Here is a 13,843-nt window from a genome sequence, read left to right as displayed (position 1 = left end):
CCTTCTAACATGCACTCCCTTTTCTAGTTGAGATTGCACATTACATTTACTTTACTAACACTGCACTGTGGTACACTCATTTTGGACAAGCAGGGTACCTACTAATCTGATGTCAATAGCGTCATGTATTACATAAGATTATTATTCTGTAAACGGCATTGGCTGAATATTCAAGGATACATGACAGATAGATGGGGCTGAAAAGTGTAGGAGGATTTTAACTGGGCAGTGGCAGTATGCATCATTTGGCCAACCCAAATAGCTAATTTTTAACAAGGCATTAATATTCTTTTGTAGTACTTTTTCCACTTATGTGTTGTCGTGAAGCAAAGGAAGCCCAACAATGAATTTTCAGTCAGTACATTCGATATCAATGTAATGCAGTCAGATATTACTGGGTGCAATTGTACAAAATACTCAGCAATATGTGTTATATGGCAACAAAGAAATATGTTAACATCTCAGCCTATGCTGTTTTTGATCAGCAGTTTCCTTCACAATATACATCTTCCAATTAGCTCTACAGAGATGTCTCTTCTTGCTGTTATTGGTACTCATGAATTCACATATATCACTTAATCCATCAGGAATTTTCTAGTGGAAATTTGTATTAGGAAAGTAGCACATTTATACATAGAAATGTAATACTTATTAATTTCTTGTTTGATTATCAGGGCCTCCTGAGCTACTTTTAATGGATTTTGAGTGCTGTAAGCATATGACTTAGCTGTGGTTCTACTAAATTAGTGCTTGACAGAAAGATGATTGACATGTGTACTGATGTTAGGTGCTTCTGACATGCACAAGAGGCATGTATATCTGTATCTATGTCTATATCTATATATCTATATCTATCTATCTATCTATATATATAAAGATAGATAGAAATATATATATATATATATATATATATATATATATATATATATATATACACACACACACACACACACACACACACACACACACACACACACATAAATATATATATATATTTGTGTGTGATTTGTGTAAGAGTGTGTGAATATATATATATATATATATATATATATATATATATATATATATATATATATATATATATACACACATGTATATTGAGAAAGAGGGTAAGAGATAAAGCTAAATATACCTCTTTTGGAAATGTCATGTTTTATCTTATTGATCTCCAGATATCTCTTCTCCTGATTTCCTAAGAGGAAAATACTTTCTTGATATATTGATATGTTATTTCAAATGCAAAAAGGTTCATGGAATATACATTTCGCAATAGTGTTCACAACTGAGAACACTATCATTTTTATGAAGATCCTGCATTGTTCCAAAGTATATCTCACATTTTTTTTCTTTGTGCTTCACTCCTGCTGTATTTTTTTATCATCTTGTACCTTTGTGGTAACTGTTTGAAAGTGTTTTTTCTTTCCTCAAAAAGTTTTGTTAAGATCCCTTTTCCTTGTCCAAGTCTGAAGTGCTTTCACTAAATCTGTTATCACCTCTACTACACGGCAAGCCCAGTAATAACAGATAGTAAAAAGGGTCTTTTAAATAAATTTTTATCCTTCATGCTTATGTTGTCTTATTTTTTCTTTTACAGCTATCTCAGATGTATGGGATTACCTTACAGTGCATGTTAAAATGCCTAATATAAGGCAAACATTGCATAATTCCATTTAATTGCAAATACTTGCTTTTTTTGTAATATTTCGCCTTGATTTTTGCAGTATTCTTTCAGCATTTCTTGTGGTATACATCGAGGTGTCCTTACTTTTTAAAAGGTAGAAACTTATACTTTGATGTGATATCTCTTCTTCTACTGACCTTGGAAGCTGTCTGTTAAGAAACCATGTCATGCAGTGTACAAAGGACAAAGAAAATGTCTATAGTTCTTTCCAGTAGTATAACATTTACTCCCATCCATCAGTGCCAGGTCATACTGTAAAAAAGTAAATCTCTTAGTGACAATCCCTCTGTAATGTATGTATTTGAAGTCTGCATTTACCAAAAGTTTGCTTTTTTACACTTTGTAGTCTCTCTCTCTCTCTCCTTCTTAAGAAGTGATTTGCTTAATTCCCTTCAGGTGGTATGTGAGAACTCACTGTAGTGGTTTCTTGTCTCACCAAATCTCTCAACACCTCTCATCTCATAAGCAAGTGAATAGAATCCACGTTTACCCTGGGAAAAAGCAGGTCATCAACTCTTTAACTTGCAAAATGGTATCTAAAATGAAGAACTGGATACATGAAATTTAACTGTAAAATTCAGAAAGGTGCATGTGTATTACCATTATATTTTGATTAAGTTAGTTTAAAACCTGTGCAAGGTGCACACCTTATCTTTTTACACCCTTTATATCAATACATCCTCAGAGTGAATGACTGTGAATTCAGATCTACAAATATAAAGACATTTTTATTCATACTATTGCATTAACGGGTACAAATTTATAGAATATTGACACTGATTGTATTTCTTATCTTTAAATTTCAAATTATAGAATACATACCCAAATGAAGATATATGCCAGCACAAAAAATACAAGTCTATAATGTTTGCAGATCTAAATGGAACTTTTTGGTGTTTCTACCTTGATAGATGCACTTCTTTTATCTACACTCATATATTTGTAGTTGCTGTTTGTTCATATTTATTTACAACAAAGGTGATTCTCCTGTTACCATTTATTATGAAATGTTTTCCTTTTCAGTGAATAGATAAGGTGTGGATGTTGAAGCTTATGGATGAAAAACATTAAATAATTATTGATATCAATACCCACTATATATATAGGTAACATGTATATGTAGTCTAAAAAAACTTCTTGCAGTTTTTAATGAATGGTGTGTCTGTGGGAACTTTTTTGCCCTCTGATTTGGATCATAAAGGTGGGCACTGCATTGTTGTATTTTTTCTTACGTTTGTAGAACTGTTCTTGCTACTAGCAGGCCTTTGTCTCAGTTTGTATAGTAAATGCCTGTGTACCCCTCTCTGTGTCAGCTGGAGTTGGTGATGTAGCGTAATATAACCATTGTATTTATTGTGGGTTTCTGCAGCACTCCGTTATAAGGTGGGATATGCTGCCACGTGTCATGGTGTTTGCGCACTGTCTTGTACGTCCTTTAGTGTATGGAGGAAATATGTCTGTGTAGGTTTATTAACTTATGTAGGGAGGGCACATGCCTACCTGACTGCTTGTCTGCAGCTTGGGACAGAGTTGCTGAGACATAGACAAGGGACTGTATATCGTCAGCATTGTTCTAGCATTTTATTTTACACCCATCAAAGTTATCTGATTTGACCCTTACTCTTTCAGTAAAAGCAGAATGAGACATTAATTATGATGCCTACTACATGGGGCAGGGGAAACCAGCAGACAGGCAAGATCAGTTCTGTTTGTGTTATAAATATATCCATTTTATTGGTCAGATAGGTTCACTTATGACAGATTTCTCAACATGTCTTCATTCTGCAGGGTTTAATGATAGATATTCTGGGCAGACAACCTCACACTGATTGTCTAAGGTGGCCATCCCACAGCTGAAGTAGGTGGTGAAATTTGCAGAATAGTGGGCAAATGCATGGTCAGAATGAAGAGCAAATTGGAGCAAATTGCAAATTTGCTAACCTAGCCAGCCCCAACCATGAGGCTGCAAGAGGAGGGAATACCCCAATCAATAATCCCTTCTGATCAGTCAGTTGGTAGTAGATCACAGTAATGACCTTTGGGCTTGGGTGACAGAACAATAAGCAATAATACTTGTACATTTTCTATCCTCTTTCTGCACTGATACAGTAACCTATACCCTTTTCTTTCATTCCCTCACTTCCATTCTCTTTTTCAATATATATATATATATATATATATATATATATATATATATATATATATATGGGTCCCCTACACCTGGTCAAAATGCCATATGGTCGAGACCATATGTTCGACTTTTGGAATCCCAACCATGTGTAACAGACATCTCAGTGCAGTATGGAATGGAAATATTTCCATTTTCGCACTGTAGTGCGATCTCAGAGTTGGTATATTAAAGTTATGGGGGTGTGTACTATACATGATTGAAACCGCAGAAAGCCAAAACCCATATGGCCAGAACCATATGTTCGACTTCCGCAATTTCAAACATGTAAAAACAAAAAAAAAATGCACAACATTAACTGGCTTTCTAAGTGTTACCAGGTGGGCTACACCCCCCCATACCCCCCATAACTTTAATATACCAACTTCGAGATCACACTACAGTGCGGAAATGGAAATATTTAAATTCCGTACTGCACGGAGATGTCTGTTACACATGATTGGGATTCCAAAAGTCGAACATATGGTCTCGCCATATGGGTTTCAACTTTGTAGTATTTTGACCATGTGTAAGGGACCCATAAATATATATATATATATATATATATATATATATATATATATATATATACATACATATAAAGATATATATATATATATATATACATACATATAAAGATATATAGATATATATATATATATATATATACATATAAAGAAAAAAAGAATGGAAGTGAGGGTTTCAACTTTGTGGTATTTTGACCATGTGTAAGGGACCCATAAATATATATATATATATATATATATATATATATATATATATATATATATATATATATATAAAGAAAAAGAGAATGGAAGTGAGGGAATGCAAGAAAGAAAGAAAAAGAAAGAAAGAAAGAAAGAAAGAAAGAAAGAAAGAAAGAAAGAAAGAAAGACAAAAGAAAGAAAAGGGTATATGATACTGTATCAGTGCAGAAAGAGGACAGAAAAAGGTACATGTATGATATATATATGTGTGTGTGTGTGTGTGTGTGTGTGTGTGTGTGTGTGTGTGTGTGTATGCACGTACACACACACACACACACACACACACACACACACACACACACACACACACACACACACACACATAAATACAAAGGGATACTATCCCACAAGAATGTGCTTCCCTGCTTTCCCACCTAACCTGCATACTCCTAAATGCTGTGCTTCTGTTTATACCTCTTCTTGGTACCTTTCTGTTTTACCTACTTTTCTATGTTTTTCTTTATACCCCTTTTATGCATATGATAGATGTCCAAATCTTTCACTATGGCTCATTAGGTTACATGTGGATGAAAACAATTACTTACATTCTTATCAGGATGACAAACAAAAAATGAAGTGTTTTTCTTTTTTTTTTTTTTCAAATATAATTTTTATTGCATTTCACCTCTATTTAAATACAAGAAAAGAATGGCACAGAAAATATACATGCAAGCTACTTGGAATATCAAGTTTCAGTCGTCCAAATACGATATACATAACATAAATCATCAATGTTAGGGTAACAATTATACAGAATTGTTTAATAATCAAGCTGCTCTTAATGAGCTGTAAAACAGACATTTACATAAAGATAGTATACAACATATTGAAAATGTGACATTAAAACATTGCAACCAGATATTCTAGTCTACCTTGACTAATCATTCTGTCTTGTACTAACTATGTACAATATATACATTGATGTCACCTTAATGTTCATCTTATATGTGTTTGCCATGACCTGTACACTGTTATTGTGGGCATTTCTATAATAATTGCCTTTAGTTTCCCTAAATTATGTAAAGTAATATTGATGGTGAAGTCCCTTGGCCATAAATCAGTTTTGTCCTAGGATTTCTAAAAGCGTTTTCCAATGTTTCTGATAGTAAGATAGTTTTCTTGGCTTCTTGTAATTAATTTGCTGGCTAATAAGTATTTTATAGTCATTCCTTTAAATTCTTCCCATGTGATTTTACTTCTACCTAACCAATTTTGGGCTATATATGATTTGATCATTGCACACAATGTGACTATGATGTGTTTATTTTCGTATGAGAAATTATTAGGGAATATATGTAAAATTGTCGTATGAGAAATTATTAGGGAACATATGTAAAATTGCCATTTCCCATGACAGGGTAGATTTGGCGTATCCCTTTTTTTTCTAACTTGGTTCTTAGCGAACACCACAGCTTGTAAACATTTTTACAGCTCCAAAAAATATGAAGGGTGTCAGCAACACTGTTTTGGCATATGGTACACTTAGGGGAGTGGGAGGGATTAATTTTGCTAAGAAAAAGTGGTGTGTGATACGCATTGTTATTGATCATAATTTGGGTATAAATTAGTTTTTTAAGGGGAGTTAATTTCAAAGTAAGTTCAATAGCATCAGATTTTTGTTCATCAGTTATCTTATTATTTTTCTCTTCCTAAAATTTGGAATACAGAATTGCATCTTGATATCTATTTTTTGTTATTAATCTATATGTATTTGATAACATTTTAGATCTCAACAGTAGCAGGTTAATAATTTGTTGATATACCTGCATGTCTTGGTTGTCTATTTTGACATTCATAGTAATTGTGTTGATCAGGTACATTAATTGGTTGATTATGGTATTATAACTTTTATTTACTTGTCTAATATTGTCAACTGAGAAACTTTTGATCTGGTATAGGTCCCATACAGTGATATGTTTTAATTTTTGGATACTGATTCAGGTTTAATATAGTATTGTTTAATTTAATATTAGGATTAAGGTGTACTGGCTGTCCCAATACCAAAGTATCTTTAAGATTTAGGGAGGCTACCAGCTTTTGAAATATTACTGTGTTTCTTATTATTATGGGATGAACCTTAAAATGCTTTAAAGTCTTAGCATTTAGAAAGGGTACTGCTCTAGGGTTTAAATTGCATGAGACTAGATGATTGTAATATATTTTAATCCATAGTGGATATCATGTTTTGTTGGATGGTTCAAAATTTGCTATTTGTGTAATTCAACTAGCGTTTAGTATGTTGTAGTATGTTTGGAATTCAGGTAGGCCTAGGCCCCCTTTTTGTTTGGGTAATGGTAATTTAGTGTATTTTATTCTTGTACTTTTTGGATGCCAAATAAACTTTTCTAGTAGTGTTTCAAGTTTGGAGAAGAAGTTTTTTGGTATATTTTGGTTAATATCACTAAAATGAAACAATAGTCTTGCAAGAATATTCATTTTAACTATGGCTGCCTTAGCTAGTGGAGATAGATTGAGGTTTAACCATCTCTTAGTGTCTTCAGTGATGTTAGAGCAGGTTTTCAGCAAGTTGTTTTTAGTCATGTCAGACTGGGGGTGATTGAACATAATACCCAGATATTTGAGATTATAATTTACTTTAATTTCAGTTTCAGGGAAATAGAATTCCTTATGTCCTAGAATATTCATAGGGAATATGATGGATTTATTAGGGTTAATCACATAATTAGATATTTTTGAGAATTTTTCAATGGAGTTTAGTATCTTAATCAAATCAGTATTAGGGAATTCAAAATAAATGTTAAGATCATCAGCAAAAGCTGTATACTTTATTGGGACTTTGGAAATATTCATAAAGTGGTGGTAAGTTCTTTGTGATATTTTAAGCAGCAGAGGTTCTATGTATTGAACAGGTAAGGTGATAGTGGGCATCCTTGCCTTGTACCGTTCACTATTTGAATAGGTTTTGATTGCTTTTCATGTATAGATAGTGTTGTGGCATTTTTGTATAAAGCCCTAACCATGTTTATATAGCCCTCAGGAATACTAAATTTCTTGAGTATATTTAATAAAAAATCTAAATTTACTCTATCAAAAACTTTGGTTGCATCTACTGACAGTGCATAGCTAGGGCATTTAGCATTCACTTTTAAACTAATGATTGAATCAATAGTAAGTGTGCTCACATATATTTGTATGTTGTTCATAAAGCCTAGTTGCTCAGAAGATATAATGTGAGGTAGAATTTGTTTGATTCTACTAGCTAGTATTGTAGAAAGAATTTTAATATCAATATTTATGAGTGCTATCGGCCTGTAGTTATTTGGGTTTGATGCATCTGGTTTGGGTTTTGGTATAAATATAGTTTTTGAGTTATTGATATACAGGTCTTTGGTACTATACTTTATTATGTATCTGTATACTTTCAGTAGTATAGGAGCTAACTGTTTCTTGAAAGTCATGTAAAATTCCACCACATAACCATCAGGCCCTGGTGATTTACCTGGTTTCAACTTATTTACAGCAGCAATGATTTCTTCTACACTTAAGCTTTAAGATTATTTATTTGTGTCTCATTCAGTACCGGAAATTGTAACTCTTCAGTAAATTGATGAAATAATGACTCATTAAACTGGTCTTGGGGGCCATATAGTTTTTGGTATATCTCTCCAAAAGCTGCAATGATCTCTTCATCTGTCTCTATAGTTTTGTTATTATATTTTAGTTGCTTTATTTTGGTAGGAGGATTCTTAATGTTTATGATTCTTGCTAGTGATTTTGAGGGTGAATTAGCCCATTCGGCATATTTGTGGAGGAGTTTAATTTCATTGATTGAATACTGTTGTGTTTGAATTTCACATAGTTGTCCTTGTAGTGTAACCATTTGACTTTCAAGTACTGGTGAATAATTTATTTGCAGTTCTGACTCTATATTTTTTTAATTTTGATTATATTAATATCTGTTTTTATCTGTTGAATTTTGTATAGAAAGCAGTTTTTTGAATTAATATACCGCTAACAGTGGCTTTTGTAGCTTGCCATTGAATATCATAGGTTCATAGGTTCGTACTAGGCTATCTGCCCTAGGGCATTTATAAACCTAGCCAGAGTGTGTGTGGCTTTCACCACCCCTTAGGATGAGAATACTATGCCCATTTAGGGTTTAGTTTACTGTGCCTCTGTCTAGTAGTGACACAGAGATGACCCCCGGGGTAAACCTACAATCTCCCATCCACTCATCAAGATTTATCTTGAATAGAGTTAGTGAGGAGCTCTGCCTAACATGGATTGGGATTCTGTTCCAGAGTGTAGGGAGCCTCTGGGTTATGAATCTGTCCCTCCAGCACGTCCTATTTATTTTTGTGTTGAGGTTTAAGTCTCTTGCTCTCGTGGCTCTGATGGATTTGGATTTTCTGAGGTGGAGCATGTCCATTAATTCCAGATTGGACATGGCCTTGTACGTCAGGCACAGGTCACCTCTGAGTAGGCGGTATGCGACTGAATAGAGCTGGAGTTTTTTCAGTCGGGCAGCATATGGCATATGTTTAAGACCCTTTATCCTCTTGGTGAGGAACTTTTGGGGTCTTTCCAACTGCTGCAGGTGTCGGGTAAGATACATCCCAAACGGGGCATTGTACTCAATTACTGGCCTGATAAGAGAAGAGTACAGGGGCACAATAACCTCTCTTGATCAGGATGTGAAACCCTTCATGATAAGGTGGGCAATATAGAAGGTCTTCCTAACCACTTTGGCAATGTGAGTGTCAAATGAGAGGTTACTGTCAACCTGGGTCCCTAGGTCCCAGATTATCTCTTCCGTACTTAATGGTTTACCACCTATGTGGTAATTTGTGGGTACCTTGTTTTTCCCAAAGGGTATGACTATACATTTTTTGGCATTCAGCTTAAGGCCATGGCTCTGGCACCAATTACCTGTTTCTATGAGGCCTTTCTGAAGGATGTTTGTGTCCGCTGGAGTATCAATTATGGCTCCCAGTTTGCAGTCATCTGCGAACTTTGTCAGCCACAATCCTCCTATGTTTGCCTGTACTGAAAAATAAATGCCGAACAAGAGGGGTCCCAGGACTGAGCCCTGTGGGACACCACTTGTGACTGGCTTAGAGTCTGACATAGCTCCAGCAACTCTGACCTTGTGGGTTCTGTCCTTGAGCCAGTTTGCAACCCATCTCGTGACATATGGGTTTACATTTAAGCTGGTGAGTTTGTCTATGATGCCCGAGTGGGGTATTGTGTCAAAGGCTTTTGCAAGGTCAAGGTAGGCTGTGTGAACTGCCTTACCCTCATCAATGGCCTTAGTGACTGTTTCAAAAAAGTCGACCAAGTTCAAAAGGCAGGATCTGCCCTTGACAAAACCAAATTGGGTAGGATCCAATGACTGTAGGTCCCCAATGTCTTTGTTTATGAGTTCCATAATGATCCTCTCCATAGCTTTGCAGACCAGGCTCGTCAAGCTTATGGGGCGGTAATTTCCAGGGTCCGTAGAAGCACTGCCTTTGTGATGTGGGACCACTGTTGCCGTACACCACTCTTTGGGTATGTATCCTGTAGTAAGGCTAAGATTAAACAGCAGCCTTATGTGTGGGTTTAGTTCCTCTTGGAGTTCATGTAGCACACAGCCCAGGACACCATCCAGTCCCATTGATGCTGTGTTTTTAGCTTTAGAGAGGGCGGCTCTCACCTGGGCATCTGAGATGTTAGGGAGGCTACACTCTGCTGGGATAGTTATTTCTCCTTTTGGGGGGAGGGGGAGGAGAAATTTGCACTGAACCTGTCTGCCAGAATGTTGGCAATGTCAGTGGGTTCAGTGTATTTTGTGTCATTTTGGACCAACTCTGAGCATATCTGGGAGTTTCCACCCAGGTTTCTAACATAGCTAAAGAAGGCCTTGTGATTGTCTTTTGTGTCTTTTGCGATTTTTCTCTCAAAGTTGGCCTTGGATGATTTTATGAGTGATCGTAGTTTTTTGCTGGTATTGATCAGAGATGCCTTCCCTTTTAGGGATTTTGCTCTGTCATGTAGTAGCTTCCTCCTTCTGTTGTAAAGTTTGTTTATGGCTGGGGTCCACCAGACCGGGCGCCTGCCTTTGGGGGAATGGGTCTTGGTTTTATTTGGGATTGCATGATCCATGCATTCTTGAAGGTGCCCGTAGAAGGCATTTGTAAAGGATTCAGCAGTGTGGGTTGTGGTATCCACTGGACCAGGGACCTTGAAGGATACCACTTCAGTATTAAGAAGTGTGAAGTTGGCTTTTGAGAAGTTCTTCACTGTGTTCTTTTGTGCAGGGGGTGGGGGCGGGATGTGGATTTCCAGTGAGATTAATTTATGGTCTGATCTTACCAATGAGGGATATACTTCCGGTGTGGAGCATTTTGTCCCCATGTTTGTGATGATCAGGTCTAGTATATTGTCTCCTCTTGTGGGAATGGTGACTAGTTCCATCGCATTTGAGTTTATGAATTCTAGGAACCTTTGGGCTAGGGTGTTTGGGCTTGAGTAATGTTCCCAGTCTATATTTGGGTAGTTGAAGTCTCCCAATATGATGGTATTTGGAGAGACATTCATACTCTCCAGTGTCTTCAGGAAGGCTGTGTGGGGTTCCTGAGTTTGAGAGGGTGGTCTGTAGCATGCTACAAATTGTAAGGCAGTTTTGCCTATGGTTAGTTGCGCCTGGATGGTCTCCAATGCTTCGTGCATTGCCACTAACCTGGAGACGTGGGTATTTTTAATGAATATGGATACTCCCCCTCCTTTTGTGGTTCGGTTCAAGTTTTGGGGCCGGAAAGCATGATATGAGATAAAACCTGATAGTGCTGGGGTGCTCTCAGGAGCCTTGAACCAGGTTTCAGTCACTGCACAGACATCGATGTTCTCCATACTGAGGAGGGCTTCGAGGGCATGCATCTTGAGGTTTAGACTTCTGGCATTGAGCAGCATTACCCTTATTTTTTTTCCACTTGTGTTTTCTAGGGAGGTAGGTTTGTCATTTGAGCCTTGCCTAGTTATTTGATGGTATATCTACTACTTCTAGGTTGTTATAAGTTTGGGTAAGAATGTCTATGATATTTTGTGAAACATCTTTAAGCTTTAGTAAGTTAGTGTTTAATGTCCAGTTCATAACTGTTTGGGGTCCTTGCACTGAGCTCCTCAACTTTAGTGTAATATTTATCTTTGCATGATCTGATATTGTCCTAGGTTCACTATTGTATGTGACTGTATTATTTAATAAGATTTCAGATATTAAAAATACATCTATCCTAGGCCAAGACTTGTGATATGGTGAATAATAAGTGAATTTACTCATAGTTATGCTATTTCTATAGTTTTCAAATGGGTCAGCTAAATTAAAATCTTTCATTATTTCAGCTATTAGTGTAGTAAGCTGAACCAATTGCTTGTTATTCTTATTTGTCCTATCAAGTTCTGGATTAGTTAACATATTCCAGTCACCTCCTATGATATAGAAGTAATTAGGATAGTTCTCTACGATTCTGTATATCTCGTATAGATAAGTTATTTGATGCAAACATGGGGCATAAACATTCAGGACTAAGAAAGTTTTTTTAAACGGTGGTAGTTCGCAAGTAAAATAACACCATCTACCATTTGGGTCACAGCTACCTTTCCATATATTACCATCAAAAGATTTTTTAACTACTATGGCAACTCCCCTAGAAGCTGTACTGTCACCAGCAGCAACAATATATTTCACCCATTTTTTTTGTATCTTTCTCCCATTGCTCTTTCAACATATGCTTTTCTTGTATGAAAGTTATCTCTGCCTTAGATTTAAAAATTAAGTGCATTAACAGATTCTTTTTTTCTTATCTTGTAAGCCCTTTACATTCCATGAATCCACAAAGATCATCTAAAGGGTATAATACACAGATTGCTGGCTTTCAGAATAAGTGGATATATATAGGGACAAAATAAAATTTCAAAATTATTAGAATTTTTTGTACATATCAATAGTGTGGATATAAGTGTGACATCACTCCCTTTCAGAACCCCTTCCCCCGTGCATACCCATGCTAGCCTACTACCTGAAAGAGAGGTAAAAGGAATATTAACAACTATAATACAAAAGGTTTCTGTCATTCTTTTTTTTTTCAATAATCATTTTTTATTATTTTTCACAACCATATTACCAATTCACACATTATATACAATATATACAAAATGCTTCCATTGGTTAATTTCACATATATATCCACCTCATGTATTGATCAAAGGTACAGCACTAACAATCAAAAGGAAAATAATAAAAAAAAAATTCAACATTAACAAATCCAAGCCAACACTCTGTCTTTTCTGTACATTTTCTATCTAATCTAAGGTTGATTTAGACTATATTCTGGTTCCCGAGAAAAAGTGGATAGTAACCTCTTAAGCCAAAATAATATTAAAAATTTGCTCCCAGATTTTTATGTTGTTGATATTTTTCTTGTGATCACTAATTAACAGTTTATGCGCTAAGATGTGTTTTATTGCCAACAATCTGAAATTTTCCCACGATGTCTGGGTTGGGTTCATCCAATTTGTGGCTATATATAATTTCATTAATAGGCAAATATTCATAATTACAATCGTTTTTGATTTATTTAGATTCTCCGGGGGAATATGAAGAATCATAAACTCCCAAGAGAGTGTTGAATTTTGGTAACCCATTTTTTGTAACTGCAATTTTAATGAATTCCACAATTTATGAATGCACTTACAACTCCAGAACATGTGAAGCAAATCTCCTGTCTGATCAAAGCAATGTGGGCATATGGGTGAATTCTTCGCATCAAATTTGTGCAAAGTGAGACGAGTATAGTATGCATTGTTAAATATCATCAGCTGCGTAAATACCAATTTCTGAAGGGATACGGACTTTAATGTTAATTTAAATGCCTCCAATATCTTATTGTCGTCTGGGAATATCAATTTCTCTCCAGTAACTCGATAAAAGAATATAATTATTATACTTCCTCTCTTTTATCAATTTATATGCTGCGGTTATATATTTTCTATCCTGCAACAGCGCTTCCCATAGATTACGAGAAATGATTAAATCTTCCCCTTTCATTTCAAAGTTGTTAAAATAGTTTATAACCAAGTCTTTTAGCTGTCTTACTATAATTAAATAAGAAATAGGGAGTTCTATTTCTTTTAAAATATCCTGTACTGGTACTCCTAGAAAAGGATATAAATCGAGTACAGTTAACTCCATGATTAAAGGGAATTTCTTTAGATCAATCAATTGAC

The sequence above is a fragment of the Protopterus annectens genome, chromosome 8.part0 (assembly GCF_019279795.1).
Source record: "Protopterus annectens isolate FY-2018-M chromosome 8.part0, PAN1.0, whole genome shotgun sequence".
NCBI lineage: Eukaryota > Metazoa > Chordata > Ceratodontiformes > Protopteridae > Protopterus > Protopterus annectens.
This window is presented reverse-complemented; position numbering follows the sequence as displayed.